Source organism: Mus musculus, chromosome 16 (assembly GCF_000001635.26).
Source record: "Mus musculus strain C57BL/6J chromosome 16, GRCm38.p6 C57BL/6J".
Taxonomy (NCBI): Eukaryota; Metazoa; Chordata; class Mammalia; order Rodentia; family Muridae; genus Mus; species Mus musculus.
Window position 1 is genome coordinate 11,003,521 of NC_000082.6, and position 12,416 is coordinate 11,015,936.

Sequence of the window (12,416 nt, forward strand, 5' to 3'; positions counted from 1 at the left end):
GATTTCATTTTCAAACCCTATTTTTAATAAAGGTTCTTAAATGCTTTAACCTCTCTTCTAGCCCACCACCTACCCAAGGTAATGGAAAAGAAAGTTTATTAGGATACGGGGAAGTGAACCTGTTTAGAAATTGTTCTTTGGAGCAAATCCAATCTGCATTGTCAGGAAATTAACAGTTTGGTCCTCAGAAATCAGCATCGGCAGTTTGATCCACTCACAAACACTTCACAGATATACCAGCAGTTCAGTCCAGTAGTGTCAGGATATCAAACACAAATCAGCAGCAGTGGCATGACCTAGCAGAAACAGCCAGGCCTCAACAGAGTTGACATGAGTCCGGCAGGCACAACCAAGACCAGCAGGGATGCCAGGAGAAGCTCTTTGCTGTGCCTCTCTCAACGAAGTGAAGATCAGCAAAGATGAAGACTCGAGACCAAAAAGCATTGCAAAGCTAGCTATGCAAGCTCCTCTTCCCCCGTTACTATCTACTGAGCCCTATTTATATTCCGTCCAAACATCACGTGTCCTCCCACAAGTCTTGTCTCACCACGAGTCTGTCTTAGCAAGACTCCATGTGAGTCTGTACCAGCTGACATCACTCTGACAAAGTCCAAGTCCATAGAAGCAGCAAGAAGTTGCCCACACACCACCAGAAGTTTTGTGGTGCATTTCTCTCTATGGAGTCACAAGAAACGGTGCTCAGCAATGCAATGTAAGGTGAGCCCATACACGCATGTCTTAGCAAAGAGTCCTTGATCACTTGCCCTTTCACATGCTTGCTTTAGCGAAACATCTTTTCTCCAGTATCTGCTTCAGCAAAACATTCCTTCACATGTCTGCCCCAGCAAAGCACCATTCGGCACAACTAACTTTCCAAAGAAACTGGAAGTTTCCCCTTCATTTGTGTTGTTGTTGTTGTTGTTTGTGGGTTTTTTTTTGTTGTTGTTGTTTTGTTTTGTTTTGGTTTGGTTTGGTTTGGTTTGTTTTGGTTTGGTTTGGTTTGGTTTGGTTTTTCAGAATAGGGTTTCTCTGTGTAGTCCTGGCTGTCCTGGAACTTGTTTCGTAGACCAGGCTGGCCTCAGGCTCAGAGATCTCCCTGCCACTGCCTCCCAAGTACTGCAGTTAAAGGTGTGTGCCCTCCATTGTCCCTGCTACCCCCAGAGACCATGTTGGTGTCTGTTATCCAGGCTACAGCCAGGGATGTGCTGGTGTCTGTGGTTAAAACTGCTGTCAGACTGTGCTGACGCCCAGGGTTCATGTGGATGTCTGTGGTCTGTGATGCCACCAAGGGCCATGATGTGTCAGTGGCCAGCACTGTGGCCAAGGGTCTTGTTGATGTCTGTGGCCCAGGTTGTTGCCATAGGCTGTGTGGACCTCTGTGGTTGTGTGGATGTCTGTGGTCTGTGTTGCCACTTGAATCCATGCCGATGTCCATGGCCCGTGCTGCAACTGGAGACCGTGTGGATATCTGTGGTCTGTGCCCTGCTAGAAGCAGTGTTGATGTCCATGGACCGTGCTGTAGCCAGAAACTATGTGAAAGTCCATGACCCATGCTGCTGCCGAATGGAAAGGTCAAGGACACTTCTTTTACAGTTGAGAATGAGAGATATTGATGGCTTCTATGACAACCTCCCCCCCCCCCCACCACCACCTCCATCCCTAAAAAGAAATAGTCTGGACAGGAAGCCATTGAGAGAACTCTTAAAACTGTGATAGAGATGCTGAAGTGTAGTTCTTCATGGTTGATGGCTTCTGGTAGCCGGGGCAAAAGGGTGCAGGTGGGGAAGGACTTTAGTTTGCCCACTGGAAATTTGGCCATGCTCCACTGAGTAAATGGGCAACACAAATTGGAGGACTTCTTCTTCTTCTTCTTCTTCTTCTTCTTCTTCTTCTTCTTCTTCTTCTTCTTCTTCTTCTTCTTCTTCTTCTTCTTCTTCTCCTCCTCCTTCTCCTCCTCCTCCTCCTCCTCCTCCTCCTCCTCCTCCTCCTCCTCTTCCTCCTCCCCCTTTTCTTTTGTTTTTGGGGAGGTCACAAGAGTGGAGAATGGACCTGGGAGGACTGGGAAGTGAATGTGATCGGGTTGAATTATGCCTCCCACTCCTGGCTCGGATGTCCTCTTCTAACCTCCTTGAGCATACTTGGTACACATACATACATGCAGGCAGTCATACACATAAATAGGAGAAATTAAACATTTAGCCGGGCATTGGTGGCACACACCTTTAATCCCAGCACTCGGGAGGCAGAGGCAGGCAGATTTCTGAGTTCGAGGCCAGCCTGGTCTACAGAGTGAGTTCCAGGACAGCCAGGGCTATACAGAGAAACCCTGTCTTGAAAAACAAACAAACAAACAAACAAACAAACAAACAAACAGAAATTAAACATTTAAAATAATAATAGCTGCAAACATACAGCCAAGGGTCTGCTTCATATTCTACTAATTCTCTTAGTCCTCATAAGAAAGAGGCAGGACCTATCATTATTCCCTGTCTGAGGCAACCAGAACTCCTTGAAGCCAAGCTGCTTGCCCACAGTCACACAGCCAGTAAGTGCAAAGGCTAGGCTAGAGTCCAGATAGGCTCCTCTCTGGGCAGGAAGTGTAAAAATATTGCTTATATATGAGGAGCAGGCTCTGAAGCCAGGAGCCCCCAGGCAAAGTGTCCACTCATTTCCTGCAGCCTCTGGGCCCTTGCTGGTCCCAGTGTGGTGCGTGTGCATCAGAAGTCACTTCTGCTCCCTGGTGGGAAAGCATCTGCTGCCAAGAGTCACTTCCCCAAAGCTCTCAAGTAACAAAAGAGGAATCAAGGAGGAGAAAGAAGAAATGAGCTGGGCCTGAGTCCGTTCAAAACCAGGGTGTGTGGTTTTCAGCAGAGTCCCGGGGCCAGCCCGGAGGCACGCGCAGTCACCCAGCTGACTGGACATGGCCCAGGTGTCTTGCCTTTCTGTGCATGTGTGTGCTGAAGACTGGAGTTTACATATGTAACTGAGGATGAGTTTGAAATTCTGAGCCTCTTCCCTGCGCTTCCTCTGAGTGCTGAGATTACAGGAGTGTGCTACCAGGCATGGTTTAAGTGGTACTGGGGACTGAACCAGGGCCTTGTGCACATAAGGCAACCATTCTGTGAACTGAGCCACATCCCTAGTCCTGTGTGAGGTAGTGTTATTTATGTGTATGTGTGTGTATTATCACGGGGACGTCTGTGGACAGTTTGGGAAGAAAGAAGAGACAGAGGCTGCCCACCTTCCATGTGAGATGTTCTGCTGCCCTGGGAGGAGGCTAGGGCCTACCCAGGCTATCCATGGAAATGCTAGGAGAAGTGGCTGCCTGCTGAGTCCCACAGACAAAGCCTAGTTGGAAAAAAAGGAACAAGGAGTCAGCATCTAGCAGCTATCTCTGCGGGTCACACAGTGCTGGGCCATGGCATCTCCGGGCCCTGGGGAAAAGCAGTGCCCTTCTCTGCAAACAGAAACAATAGACTTGGAGATGCCCAGATGCCCACTGGTGTCCCGAGTATCATCACTGCCTAAAACTTCTGCTTTACTTACATACAAAGCTGTGCATACTGGGTTACAATGTAAAAGCTGTTCTTCCCGGTGTGGCTTGCAACTCAAGAAAAAAAAAAAAAAACATTCGTTTGTAAAATGTGGATGCAAACTATCTAAAAGAGAAAACAGGAATAAGCTGGGAATGGTTTCCTGGGATAGGCAGGAGGGTGTCTGCCTGGCAGACAGCACAGGATTCTGTATGCTTTTTGTTTTAAGCAATGAGTATGTGTTGTTTTTGCAAGGAAGGAAAGCCTGTTTTTAAGGTTTTCAGAAAAATAGAAACATTCTTGCCTGCCTCCATCTCTGGAAAAGACTGTGAGAAAAGTTCACAGCATCTCCATTTCCTTTCCAGGCAGTGGGCTAAGAAAAGCCTTCATTCTCAAAACCTGACCAGGTTCCCCTGGAAGTAGCACCAGAGTCCCAGCTGGCCCTCCACACCATCACTGAAGGTTAGGGAAATCCACAGAGCTCCCTGCCCACAGCTGAGCACGGCAGGCTCAGCACCAGGGTGACTGTTACCCACAGAGCATTGCTCATGGATGTCACCAACCACAGTCACTTGGGGGCTGTTGGCTTTGTTTTCTTTGCTTATTTTGAGATTTGTTGTTTCTATTTTTGTTTATATAGCCCAGGCTACCCTCACGCTCCATAAGTAGCTGAGGACGTTGCTGAATTCCTGAATTGGCCTCCCCTGCTAAGTGCAGGTGTGACATTCCACACCACACTGGGTTTATGTGACAGTGAGGATTCAGCTGGGCTTTGTGCCTACCAGCTGAGCCCCAGTTCCAGTCCTACGGGTTTTTTTTTGTTTGTTTGTTTTGTTTTGGTTTGGTTTGGTTTGGTTTTAAAAGGGGGGTCTCATAATACAGCCCAAGCTAGCCTTTAACTTGAGATCCTCCTGCCTCAACTGCCCAACTGCTGGGTTCACAAGTGTGTGCCAACACACGCACACACACGTGTGCACACACACACACTTTTTTCCCTCCCCCCTTCCCCCTCTTCTTTCTTTTCTATATTTGAAGTGTTTAGCTTTTGTTTTGTTCAGGCAGGGTCTCACTCTGCAACTCAGGCTGGCTTGACTTTCAGATTGTAGCCCAGGCTGGCCTGGAGCTCCACCAGTTCTCTACCGCAGCCTCCCAGGCTCCAGGACTGCAGTGTGCACCATGCCTGACTTCCTGTTCTGCTTTTAGGATCCTTTCCTTCGGCAAATTCCCAGAAGTGCAGCAGCAGAGAGGTCTTTGTTGTTTCCAGGGCTTGAAACTGCTCAGCCAGACTGCTGGGAAAGGGGCGGGACATTTGCCTTTCCAAGGGACTGCCACGCCCAGCTGCTGTAAGATCTGTGTCATGGGATCCAAGACATCTGTTCTCTGTGTCAGGAACCAGAGTAGAGCAGGAAACAGAGGGACTTTCCCTTCCTTTCCAAGAACAGGCGTCAGGACTTGAGGACTACAGGGGACGCTCAGCAGGAGCTGGCCAAAGGCCCCTATAGCAGGGAGGAACCCTTTTCCCTCCGTGTGGATCCTCATCTTGGCCCTCCACACCCACGCTTTAGGGAAGATCAGATATTTCTTCTTGTACTAACTGTGGTCCCGGAACTTGTGAGGAATGCCTATTGACGTCACTGGCCACCATCTTTCCTTAAGAATGTGTCCAGAGCATGTGGTATGTGCCCTACAGCTAAGTGGAACTGGTCTGCTGTCTTTCTGCTCTCTGAAATCTTAGGGACATCTTTCTCCCAGCCCCAGGCCGGGTTCCTGCTTCCTGCTCCCAGACAGGACCCCGCCCATTTCCTGGATGGATGGGCAAGAGAGGGAAACCATCAACTTCCTGTGTCCCAGCCTTAAGAGTATGTAGGCTTCTTCCCAGCCCTGGGTCCCCACAGTTCCGTGGGCCACGGAGGGGATCCAGCGGCTTCAAGGAGAATGAGAGAAACAGCTGAGGAAGGAAAAGCTTCGGTAGCAAGCAGGACAAAACGAAGAGCAAGCAAGGAGGGTCAGGACCTGCCAGAGGGGAGGCTGAGAGAGAGGAAAGCCAAGTGCAAAGGTCACTGAGCACCTCAGTGCTGAGGGGAGAGGGAAAGTGGGATGCCCACATCTGAGGTTTCCCCTTGTCCCTCAGGAAGCCACCAGTAGCTGCCCCTTAAATATAAAGCCCATACAGCCACTGTGGCCTCACTTTCTCAGGCACCAACTTTCGATCACGTGGGGTCTACCTAGCTAATCTTGTGTCTTGCTTGCTGTGGAGTGCCACAGACACACACACACATGTACACACACACACACACACGACAGTACCCTTGTTTTTACCCTCTGCCCACCTTCCATACATCTATCTGTTCATGCTTTTTCCATGCAGTTTCAAGTCCCAAGGACCTCTCAGACACAGACAGATCTTGGGTTTGTTTATTGTTATTTATTTTGTTTTTGAGATGTGGTCTTACTATTTAACCCTGACTGGCCTGGAACTTTCTATGTAGACCAGGCAGGCTTTCAACTCATAGATCTATCTGCCTGTGGCTCCAGGTGCTGGAATTACAGAGATGTGTCCCCACAGCCAGCTGTTTTTTCAATTTCTCTTGATTTACTATCATCATTAGTGTGTGTGCATGTGTGTGTGAGCATGTGTAAGCGTGTGTATGGGTGTGACTGTGTGTGAGTGATGTGTGTGAGAGTGTGTGTATATATGTGTGTGTGAGTGTATGTGAGTGTATGTGTGAGTGACTGTATTTGAGTATGTGTGTGTGTGTGTGAGTGACTGTATGTCAGTGTATATGTATAAGTGAGTGTATGTGTGTGTGAGTGAGTGTATATGAGTGAGTGTGTGTGTGAGTGAGTGTATATGAGTGAGTGTGTATGTGTGTGACTGTATGAGAGTGTATTGTATGTGTGAGTGAGTGTGTATAAGTGACTGTGTGTGTGTGCATGTGTGTGCACATGCTTTGCATGTAGTCACAGGAGTCAGCTCTCTGGCTCTCATGACATCCAAGGACTGAACTTGGGATGTCAGATGCCGTGGCAAGCAGAGCGTCTCATTTGAGATCAGGTCTCATCCCCAGCCTCTACCTCTCTAGTGCTGGGGTGACATCTGTGACACTTGGGACTGACCCAGCACTTTGTTCATGCTTCCTTCACCAACTGCAGCACCCAGACTCTCTTTTAATCTTTATATACACAATGGGTGGGCACTGTTATCAGCTCCATTATATGGATGAAGAAACTAAGCTCAGAGAAGTTTCTGGAACAGTCCCAATCACACAGCTACAGGGGAGTTAACTCAGGTCTTGGCCTAGGCATCTGGCTCCGGAACCGTCTCTGTTCAGTCGCTCTCCTGAGCTGCCCTAGCATGGCTTGCTTTGTGTAATCAGCTGGAACAATGACGCCCACAGTAGGGCAGGTGGTCCACAGTAGGGCAGGTGGCCCACAGACAACCTACTTAGCCTAACTGGCCACTTCTTGGGAAAAGTGCTAATGAAGTCAAGTCTACCCTTGACTGGGTAGCCTTCTGGGGCTCAGAAAGAAGACACTTGGTTAGCAGGGTTTCTCCTTCACTGACCTTGTCCAGGGGATTCTAAGCCCCACACTCCCCTCTACCTGAGGAATGTCATGGCAGCTCAGTTAGTTTATAGGATCAATTTCTTTTCTCCTGACAACACCTGCTCAGCCAGCACCTGAGATTCCTGAAATGCTTCCCCATGCTAATGAGGCAGTCCAGGTCCCCTGAGCTCCCAGTCCATACTAGATGTTCCTGCCCTCAGTCCCCCTTTATAAAGTCTTTATAAATCTTCAGTCACCGTAACTAAAGTTGATCCGACTGACAAGCGGTCCTCATTCACTGTACCCAAGGGGCTTCTGAACCCCCCCCCCCCGTTTGATGTCTCTGCATCCACCTCAGGCCTTGATCCATTGCATGTGTACCCTCCTTTGGCCCCTACATGGCTGCTCTTGAGGACAGTGCTGTCAGCTCCAGCCTGTTATTCTGACCCACAGGAGAACAACTCTAGCCCTTTAGGCCTTTGAGGGCTCTGTTTCCAACATTAAACTGGTGAAAAAAAAATCTCAAAATTGATTCTGCTGTTCTTTTTGCTCTGGCTGCTAGAAAGCTCTAAACCTACCACACAACCCAGTGTACATTAACCTGGGTATCAGCTGTGCTGGTTTGAAATTCTTTGCCTTTATTAGTTTTAACCACAGTTTCTTCCTTTCCCATTGATTTTGTCAGTAAATTACATCAAGTCCCTGTCAGGAAGTGGCAAGAGGGTAAGTCCACAGGTCACGGACACATTACAAGCTCCCAACCTGGGCACAGTTCACAAGTCTGGGTCAGGCCCCTTTTTACTGTCAGGTAGCCAGTGGTTAGGGAGTGTTTGTCCCTGGCCTTTAGCTGATAGTTGCCACATGCTGTCATGGTGACCCAAGATGTTTCTGAGTGACGCCTAGGAACCTCCAGAAGCAAAAGCCTGGGCCAGCTGAAGACAGGGGACTGACACAGCACTGCTGGCCCTGAGCAGGGAGCCTCCAGCTGAAGCCACAGCCAATGTCACTACACGGTGGCCCCTCCAGGTTTCTCGACCCAGAACTCTCCCTGTCCTGCCACTCACAGAAACCCCAGGCACCAGAAGGGAGCAACTAAAAGGACCCGGTATCCTTTGTGAGATAGAGCATCCTGGAGATGGACTGGGGAGCTAGCTGTGCCACCCTGAAAAGCAATTGGCTATCTATTCATCTTTGCAAAACAGCAAGACAATTTTATTTGGAACTAAGCAATAGTACAGATTAAAGAAAGATTGGTAACAGACCATGTCAGGGAGGATACTCAAGTGCTTGCTGTCATTTTAAATGGGTGAATTGTAGCTCAATAAAGCTATAGTGTTTTCTCTTTGCTAATAGGATAAGGAGGTGGAAGATGATCCCAGGGCACTGGCTGACCACAGGTGAGCCTTGACTTCTCTGTCTGTAGATGGGCATGAAGTGGTTCTTTGGTCTAGAAGATAGGGTTGGGGTGAGGAGTGTCCTGCCAGAGCCAGCCTGAGATGTCTGTGGAGCTGGGGGTCCAGCTTCTGCGTGTGTCCTCTCTGCTTCCCCTTTCTTTGCCTGAATTCCGCCAAGGCTGGTTTCAGGAAGGAGGCAACCCCGAAGTCAGAACCCTAACCACCTTGTCCTAGAAAGGACACTAAAGCCTTTCCTGTGTCTGAGCGCCAGGCCCTGATTCATGCTCCAGACCTGAATGTGGCCTGCCATTTCTGGTATTAAGACAACAGGCATTGTGAGGCATACCTGTAACCCTAGCACTCAGAAGACCGATTCAGAAGGTGGCTGTGAGTTTGAGGGATGGGCTAGAGTGAGATCAGCCAGGGCTACCCAGCAAAATCTTGTCTCTAAAAACTACCTATCTGATTAGATAAATAGATGAATAAATGAATGAATGAACGAATGAATGAATGAACGAATGAATGAACGAAAGATGGCAAGTGGTCCTCCAAGTCTATTTCCACTGCTACTGTTGGCTTTGAGGATCTTAGGGAATACCACTAATGACTGCCACTAATCCTGCATGGTAATCCAGGCTGGCGGGGCTGTGTGGTAGGAACCCACAAAGAGGCGAGTGTGCAAGAAGCTGTGGTCATACAATGGCCCTTCAGAAGCTGGTCCCCGGGGAAAGCAGAGGATCTCAATCAACAAGGCCAAAGAAAGAAATGTCTGTCTCCAGTCAGGCCCCACCCCCACAGGCTCAGGGCCAAGAATGCAGCCAACATCTATTAAGTTTCTAAAATTATGCCTAGGCTGGGGCTGGGCACATCTGAGGATTGGAATAGGAAGTGGTAGATGAGTGGGCAGGCAGGAAACTTGCAACCCGGCCCCTCCAGCATCAGGTGAGTGCCTAGTTCCGGGTAGCAGGCAGGGAACGCCCACCTACAGATGTTACAGAAAACTAAAAGCCCTCTGTGGATGGTCATCCCAGAGAAGTTAACTCTGTCACTGCCCTCTCAGGTCATTGCAGCTTTCCACAGAACAGAGAAGGCATGGGAGGATGTCCTCTAGCTGCCCAATTGAAGGAAGATTTGAAAGAGAAAACAGTGTCAAAACCAGTGAGTGCAGGCAGGGTCACTCTGTCAGGTTGTACAGGTTGTAGATGGCAGGACTGAAAGGGGACACTTTTCTTGATAACACCCTTATCCAAGTGCCCAAACCTTCTGTCCCTCACTGAATCTAAGGTGGCAGCAAGCAGGTTCAGGGAGGTCCTCAGGATGCAGGGCAGTCTATTTCTTGGCATGTTGTGCAGTTCCGTTTGTTGCTGCTGCTGGTGCTGGTGTGTATGTAATCATTTTTTCCTGTGGTTAAGGTTTTAGGGTGCATACATGTTATTAGACGCGTTCTCACGACCGGCCAGGAAGAACACCACAGACCAAAATCTTCTGCGGCAAAACTTTATTGCTTACATCTTCAGGAGCAGGAGTGCAAGAAGCAAGAGAGCAAGAAGCAAGAGAGCAAGAAGCAAGAGAGAGAGAAAAACGAAACCCCGTCCCTCTTAAGGAGCATTCTCCTTCGCCTCGGACGTGTCACTCCCTGATTGGCTGCAGCCCATCGGCCGAGTTGACGTCACGGGGAAGGCAGAGCACAAGTAGTCATAAGATACCCTTGGCACATGCGCAGATTATTTGTTTACCACTTAGAACACAGCTGTCAGCGCCATCTTGTAACGGCGAATGTGGGCGCGGCTCCCAACACATACAGAGCAAAGGTGCTTCACTTCTGAGCGCCATCACACCTGTTCTCATTTGTTCCCCTCCCTCGCTGAGCCCACCCCTCCACCAAGTCCCTTTCTTCTTCCACACAGTGTCCCCTCTACAATCCATCACCCTGCCACCCCCTTTCCTTGAGAGCTCTTTCCTCTTTTTTCCCTTTTCCCAGCCAGCAAACACACATGTATAAGTAGAGACATAAGTGCACACATATAGATAGGCATACATGTACACATTTATGATAGGGATATGTGCAAACATGTCGATACACATGCACACATGTAGAGAAAAATATACATGCACATATATAGACATATACACACCCATATACAGAGAGGCATACGTGCTCACATATAAATAGACATGCACATATATTTAGATATAGATAGAGACATACATGCATACTTGCTTTGTAGATCAGGCTGGCCTCAAGCTCACAAAGATCTGCTTGCCTCTGCCTCCTAAATGCTGGGATTAAAGGGATGTGCCACTACCGCCCAGCTTCACCAAGTCTTCTTTTCAGGAATTCACTGAAACATCTTATGAAAACTCACACCAGTGTCTTCCTTCAGAGAACCCAGGCTCCAGCTGTGGCTACCACATAAGGGTTTTTAATACAAGAAAAATAAAGTAATTAAGTCTGAAAAAATAGATAGGTGCACTAATGTCCCTTTAATGAGATAAGGTGATTTGCCTCCCCAGAACCCCGGCCTCCTGGTAGTTTCTTACAATGTGACCACATCCACCTGTGTGAGTGCCCACGCTTTCTGAATTACTCAGGGAAGTGTAACCTCTCTTCTTTCTGTCTCTTCTCTAGGCATGCCTTCCTAATACTTTGGGCTTCCTCACTGTAAGGGTTAGCTTTGTCAGCTTGACCCAAATCAGGGTCATCTGGTAAAGGGAACCTCAGCTGACCAAATGGTTCCATTAGCCTGGCCTGTGGCCAAGTCTGTGAGGCATTTTCTTCATTAGTGACGGATGTGGGAGGGGAGGGCCCAGCCCACTGTGGGTGATACAGGTGGGCCTGGGTGCTGTAAGGAAGCAGCCTGAGCAAGCTGTGAAGCAAGCCAGTGTCCCCTGTAGCTTCTGCTCCCATTCCTGTCCCCGGGTTCCTGTCTAGAGCTCCTACTCGACTCCCCTTGGTGACCTGACATCTGTAAGATGAAATAAACTCTAAGTTCTTTGCCTACATTGCCTTTGGTTTGTGTTTCATCACAGCAATAGGATGCTCCCCTCCCTGACATGTGACTGCCCTTTGTGCCTTTTAACTCCAGCAGGAAGACCGGTGGTCCCCTTCTCCTCCCTGTTCTCCACCTTCCAGCAGCTGCAGAGGTTTGTAGCTCACCTGCCCTCTAATAAAGTTGTCCTCCAGCTTCCGTCTAATATTTTATTTCCACTCTTATATTTTTTTACTAATGAGACTAAGAACCCAAAAGCACGCCCGCTCCTGATTATCCCAGTGTGAGTCTTGCTATATAGCCCAGGCTAGCCTAGAACTCACTGTATAGCCAAGGCTGGACTTGAACTCATGGTAATCCTTCTATTCTGACCTCCCAAGTACTGGGATTACAGGCATGGTGACAGGCCACCACATATAATACCTGTTGGGTTTCAGACCTGGGACAAGCGGCTGAGGACCTAAGACAGCATGTCTACAGTGAGAAGAGCACTGACTGCTCTCCAGAGGTCCTGAGTTCAATTCCCAGCAACCACATGGTGGTTCACAACCATCTGTAATGGGATCCGATGCCCTCTTCTGGTGAGTCTGAAGACAGTGACAGTGTACTCACATATATAAAATAAACAATTTAACAAGTTGGCAAAAGTAAGTTATGAAGGTTGGAGAACATGAAAACTGTAAAAAGTGATAAAAAAGTGACAGGGTGTGTAAGAGGAAAGTGACAGGGTGTGTAAGAGGAAAGTGACAGGGTGTGTAAGAGGAAAGTGACAGGGTGTGTAAGAGGAAAGTGACAGGGTGTGTAAGAGGAAAGTGACAGGGTGTGTGTGTAAGAGGAATGAAAAGCTGCTACAGGAGCTCCCTCTCACTACGCTACTGTTGTAGGAAGACTTCCAGGGTGTTAATGTTCTTGACCAAACTCATTTTACTGTAGCTTTACTATGACTCAAAGGC

At 48.5% G+C, this 12,416-nt stretch overlaps 1 long non-coding RNA gene across 1 annotated transcript; it reads left to right on the top strand.

Moving 5' to 3' along the window:
* Nucleotides 1–5,377: 5,377 nt before the first annotated feature.
* On the top strand, nucleotides 5,378–11,664 carry Gm4262 (predicted gene 4262). The gene is made up of 3 exons (NR_040518.1): nucleotides 5,378–5,538; nucleotides 8,433–8,476; nucleotides 9,886–11,664. It is a non-coding gene; the product is annotated as a predicted gene 4262 (long non-coding RNA).
* Nucleotides 11,665–12,416: the final 752 nt, after the last annotated feature.